Raw genomic sequence first — 6,941 nt, 5'->3', positions numbered from 1 at the left:
TACTTGATTCATACTTCATACTTTCAATGATTTGATTATTAATGGATGTTTGCTGCTGCTTCTCCTCACTTACAGTTGTTCTCCATCAACAAATGAAGGTTGTAAAAGCTTTGCTTCGTTCATACTATTACAGTCAACCTCATTTTGAGGAGGTAGTTCCTCCCCACTTTTAGTTTGAGTGCCTTCCAATCTGAGGAGCTCATCTTTCTGGCACTAAATCTAATAGTGTTCTGCTGTTATTTGTAATGTTTTTGTCTTCCAACATTATATCTAACAATATTCCACTGCTATTTATAAGGTCTTCAGTGGATAATTTTTTATTATTTTTTTTTATTTTTTAAGTACTCTGCCTCTACCTTCTCCTATTCTCTTAGTTTGGAAACTCCACTGAAACCTGTACACTATGGGTGACCCTGCTGGTAATTGCTGGCATAGGTTCTAGCCTCATAGCAGCACACAAGTCACTGCAATGTGACAAACTGACAGAGAAGTTGTGGAACCGATTGAATTAAGTATCGTGAAATTTTATAACTGTGACACACATCTTTTCCCAGTTTTAAGGTACACAGTATCCTCTTATAGTATTTGAATGACTTTTTTGTTCTATTTACAAGTTCCACATGAGCACAATTAAGTGTTCTGGAATACCCATTCTTCACAATGTTATCCACAATTTGTTATGCTCAATGTAGTTGAATGCCTATAAGTGCTGAGGTGCCTTGAATGTACTTGATATGCCTTTTCTATCCAAAGTCTTAATTCCCACCAAGTGATTAGATGAAATCATGCAAATAAGGTATGCAGGACTCTAAGGATGGGATTGGTTAGTTTTGCCCTGCAGCTCGGTTTAAAAGGCATCAACTCAGAGAAAGAGACAGAAGAGCCCAGGACCATCAAGAAGGAATAGAATGAACAATACGTGAGATCCCTACCTAGAGAAACAGCAACTGCAGAGACAATGGCAAAGGCAACAACAGAGATGGTAGCATGGAGTGATAGCAGCTTCAGGATCTAGGTCTATGTACTGAGTAAAGCTGAGTGCCTACAGGTAGGATACTGACTTGAAAAACAGGCCTTTGGGGCACTTACAGATTTGCTAAAAGAACAGTGGAACACATGCTCACGCAGGACAGAGTCCAAGGGACAACATGGCTGAAACACTGAAGATAAGAGTGAAGCATGCTTGTAATATAGCAGACAAGAGGCATTCCTAACTGGAGAACTACTGCATTCTAAGTTGGTTTTAATCCTGAATTGTCCCTAATAAACCTAATAATCATGGGTATTGTTATGAGTTTTGTGTGACCACCGCAAAGGATTACTTAATCTATATGTCAAGCAGAGATTGTGTGAGATGATTGGATGGTATGAGAATAGGATAAAGAATGTTGTAGGGAAGCATATCTGACTTTTGATTCATAGGAATCAGCTTTGGGCTGATTTTGAGTTTAGCCATTTTCCCCCTTATTAAGCCAGCAGAACTCATACATGGCTTCCACATGATTTCTGTAAGTGCTTAGATAAGGCACTTATAATATACATGCACACGAACACATACAGAGAATAATAAATTAAAAAGCCAATAGAAATATTAAAGCAAAATACTGAAAGAAACCATCACTTGCCTGTCAGTTTGTCATACTGTGGTGGCTTGTGTGTTGCTGTGATTCTAGAAACCATGCCATGGTATTTAAATACCAGCAGGGTCATCCATGGTAGACAGGGTTCATATGATCATTCATACACAGACAGACTAGGAAGAAGGAGAGACAGACTATTTCCAAAATTTTACTCACTGAAAATCTTATGAGTAGCTGTGAAACACTGTCAGATAGCACCAGAATATTGACAATGGACACATAATGAAGAGTATCAGAATATTGTCAGATATAGTGCCAGTTATAAGCCCCTCAGGTTGGAAGACACTATATATAAAGACACTATATATACGACTGTGAAAGAGTTACCTGCTCAAAGTTAATTTGACCATGATGATGCAACTAAAGCAAAGCCTTTGAGATCATCATGTGCTGATGGGGCACAACTCAAAATGAAGAGAGACAGCTGTAAACATCCATTAATAATCAGAACATGGAATGTACAAAGTAGGAATCAAGGAAAATTGGAAATTGTCAAATACGAAATTGAACCCAGAAACATGGATATACTAGGCGTTAGTGAGCTGAAATGAATTGCTATTGGCCATTTTGAATCTGACAATAACTTGATTTTCTATGCCAGGAATGACAAATTGAAGAGGAATGGTGTCACAATCATCAACAAAAAGAACATATCAAGATGTGTCTTGAAATATAACACTGCCTGTGATAAGATAATATCCATACTCCTACAATGAAGACTGAGGAGCTCTGGTAGCACAGTGGTTACGAATAGGACTGCGAACCTCAGGGTAAGCATTTCAAAACTACCAGCTATTCTGTGAGAGAAAGACGAGGCTTTCTGCTTCTGTAAAGATTTACAGTCTTTGAAACCCTTTACAGGGTCACTATGAGTTGGAACCCACTCCACCGCACAAAACCACCACCACCACTACAATGAAGACCAATTAGTACAACTATTATTCAAATTTACAGACCAATCACTAAACCAGTGATGATGAAATTGAAAACTTCTATCAACTTACTCACTCTGAAATTGATCAACTATGCAATAAAGATGTATTGATAATTACTGGTGATTGGAATGCAAAGGTTGGAAATAAAGAGGAAGGATCAATAGTTGGAATATATGATGCTGGCAATAGGAAGGATGGTGGAGATCAAATGATAGAAGTATACAAGACCAATAACTCCTTCATTCCAAATACCTTTTTAAAAAAATATAAAAGATGACTATACACATGGACCTCACTAGATAGAAAAACAGAAATCAAATTGACTATGTCTATGGAAAGAGAAGGTCAAAACTCCATATCATTAGCCAAAACAAGGCCAGGAGCAGATTGTGAAACAAACCATCAATTGCTCATATATCAGGTCAAGGTGGAGCTGAACAAAATGAAAATAAATCCATGGAAGCCAAAATACAACCTTGAACATCTCCCACCTGAATTTAGAGATCATCTGAAGGCCAGATATGATGCAGAAGACACTAAAGACTGAAGACCAGATGAGTTGTGGGATGACAACAAGAACATTATACAGGAAGAAAGCAAAAGGTCATTAAGAAAACAAGAAAGAAGGAAAAGACCAAATGGATATCAGAAGAGACTCTGAAACTTGCTCTCTTTTGTAGAGATGCTGAAGCAAATGGAAGAAATGAGGAGGTAAAAAATCTGACCAGAAGATTTAGAAGGTAGGCTTGAGATGACAAAGTTAAGTATTATAACTCCAGTCGAACCAGGAGTTAGAAAGCCTAAAAGATCATGTTCAACATTCCTCAAGCTGAGGGAACTAAAGAAAAAATTCAAGGCTTGACTTGTAATATTGAAGGATTTTATGGGCAAAATATTGAATGATGCAGAAAGCATCAAAAGAAGATGGAAGAAATATACAAAGTCATTGTACCAAAAAGAAATTGTTGATGTTCAACCATTTCAAGAGATAGCATATGATCAATAACCAATGATACTGAAGGAAGAAGTCTAAGGTGTATTGAAAGCATTGGCAAAGAACAAGCTCTAGGAATTGATGGAATACAAATTGAAATATTTCAACAATCTGATGAAACACTGAAGGAATTCACTCATTTATGCCAAGAGATTTGGAAGACAACTACCAGACAAACCGATTAGAAGAAATTCTTATTTGTGCCAATTCCAAAGAGAAGTGATCTTATGGAATGCAGAAGTCATCCGTCAATGTCATTAATACATCATACAAGTAAATTTTGCTAAAAACGAAGGTGCACCTGACACAAGACATGGTATTTTCAATAACCTCACATGTATGTGAAAGTTGGACAGTGAATAAGGAAGACTGTATTGATTATTGATTCGTTTGAGTTATGGTTTTGGAGGAGAATATTAAAAGTACGATGGACTGCCAAAAGAACAAACAAATATGTGTTGGAAGAAGTATATCCAGAATGTTCCTTAGAAGCTACGATGGCCAGACTTCGTCTCTCATTGTTGTTGTTAGGTGCCATCAGATTGGCACCAACTCATAGTGACCTTATGCACAGCAGAACAAAACACTGCCTGATCCTGGGCCAACCTCACCACTGTTGCCATGCTTGAGTCCATCAATGCTGCCACTTGGCCAATTGTCTCTCATACTTTGGACATATTGTCAGGAGGACTCAATCCCTGGAGAAGGATATCATGTTTGGTTAAGTGGAGGGCTGGAGATAAAGACAAAGTCCCTGAATGCGATGGATTGGCGCAGTGGCAGTAGCAATGGGCTCAAATGTAGCCGTGATAGTGAGGTTGGCTCAGGATCCAGCAGTGTTTCATTCTGTTGTGTATACGGCCTCTAGAGGTTGGTACCGATATGGTAGCACCTAATGACAACAACAACAATTGAAAGTAATTCTAAGTAGAAGGCAGAGATTGTCAGATTGAATTTAAAATTTAAGAGAAAAAAAAAGATGTTGAAATAGGTAGTGGTGATGGTTATGCAACATGGAGAGTGTAGCTTGCATGGTTGGATATTAAAAACAAATTAATAAAATAAATAAATTGCAGAATAGAAAAAAAGAAAAACAATAAGACTTGCATGAAACACACTCCTTAAATATAATACCCATGTAGTTGGAAAGTAAAAAGAGAGAAAAATATCATATTTTTAAAAAATACTAAATATAAAGTCTTTCTTCATATTGGTGGTGGTGGTGGTATGCCATGGAGTCAGTCTGGTCTCAGGGTTTCTGAGGCTGGAAATCATGGGAGCAACAAGTCTCATCTTTCTCCCCAAGGGTGGCTGGTAGTTTCAAACTGCTGACCTTGAGGTGAACAGCTCGACTTCTAACCACTACTCAGGTAAAATCCAAGTCAATTTTTATCATATGTGAAAAAAAAAAATACATTAATAAGGTCATTTTATTATTGTTGTTGTTAAGTGCAGTCAAGTCAAATCCAGATCATGGCAACCCTGTATAGGGTTTCTGAGAGGCAGTTGGTGAGTTTGAACCACCTACCTTGCCTATATAGTTAATAACATTCAAATCTTATGTAAAATATATTGGCCAAATTGTAAAAAAAAAAAAAAAAAAAAAAAAATTAAAGGGTAAATGTACAATCATAGGTGAAATTTAAGATCCCTAATTCAATAATTGATAGAAGCAAGAGTGAAAAAAAAAAAATCAGTAAATATATAGAAAGTTTGAACAACACTATAAACTACTTTGACCCAATTGATATTTATGGAAATCTATACCTGGCAATGTTCCCCAGTCTCCCCCTGGCCTTGTTTTGACTGATGATATGGAGCTTTTCCATCGTCTCTTTCCGCAGATGTAGTCAATTTGATTCCTATGTATTCCATCTGATGATGTCCATGTATATAGTCCTCTCTTATGCTGTCTAAACAAGATATTTGAAATGAACAAATCATTGATTTTTCAGAATTCTATCATGCATTCTCCAGCATCATTTCTATAACCAAGGCCATATGTTCCAACTACTGATCCTTCCTTTTTGCTCCCAACCTTTGCATTCCAATGACCAGTAATAATCAATACATCTTAATTGCATGTTTGATCAATTTCAGATTGAAGAAGTTGGTAGAATTCTTCTATTTCATCCTCAACGGTTTTAGTGGTTGGTGCGTAAATTTGAAAAATAGTGGTATTAAGTGGGCTTCCCTGTAGGTGCATGGATATTATCCTATCACAGAGCATTTTACCTCATGACTGATCTGCATATATTCTTTTTGACAATGAATGCAACACCATTCCTCTTCAATTTGTCATTTCCAGCATAGTAAACCATGTGGACATCAGATTCAAAATGGCCAATACCAGTCCATTTCAGCTCACTAATACCTAAGATATTGGTGTTTATGCATTCCATTTCATTTTTGACAACTTCCAATTTTCCAAGATTTATTCTTCGTACATTCCATGTTCCGATTTTCAATGGATGTTTACAGCTGTTTCTTTTTATTTTGAGTTGTGCACCATCAGCAAATGAAGGTCCTACGGGCTTTTCTCCCACAGGCTTCACTCCATTCAATTCATCACTGTCAACTCCACTTTGAGGAGGTAGCTCTTTCTGAGTCGCATTTTGAGTGTCTCCCAACCTGAGGGGCTCATTTTCCGGCACTATATCTGACAGTGTTTCTCTGCCATTCATAAGGTTTTCAGTGACTAAAAATTCAGAAGTAGTTTGTCACTCCTTCTTCCAAGTCTGTCTTTGTCTGGAAGCTCATCTGACACCTGTCCACCATGGGTGACTCTGATGGCATTTCAATACTGGCGGCATAGCTTTCAGAATCACAGCAACTCACAAGCCACCACAGTATGAGAAAATGACAGACGAATGGTACAAGGCCCAAGGCAAACTTCGGAACAGACCATCAAATATTCATATGCAAATTCAAACTGAAGCTGAAGAAAATGAACACAAGTCCACGAGAGCCAAAATGTGACCTTGAATATATGCCACCTGAATTTAGAGATCATCTGAAGAACAGATTTGATACATTAAGCACTAAAGACCGAAGACCAGAAGAGCTGTGGGATGACATCAAGAACATCATATATGAAGAAAACAAAAAGTCATTAAGACAAGAAAGAAGGAAAATGTCAAAATGGATGTCAGAAGAGACACTGAAACTTGATCTCCAGCATAAAGATGCTAAAGCGAATGGAAGAAATCAGGAGGTCCAAGAGCTGAACAGAAAATTTCAAAGATCAGCTCAAGAAGATAAAGCAAAATGTTACAACAAAATGTGCTAAGGTCTGTAATCAGAAAACCAAAATGGAAAAACACACTCAGTATTTCTCAAGCCGGGGGAACTGAAGGAAAAATTCAAGCCAAC

Source organism: Chrysochloris asiatica, unplaced genomic scaffold, assembly GCF_000296735.1.
Source record: "Chrysochloris asiatica unplaced genomic scaffold, ChrAsi1.0 scaffold00127, whole genome shotgun sequence".
NCBI classification, from domain to species: domain Eukaryota; kingdom Metazoa; phylum Chordata; class Mammalia; order Afrosoricida; family Chrysochloridae; genus Chrysochloris; species Chrysochloris asiatica.
Note: the sequence above shows the minus strand (reverse complement) of the source record.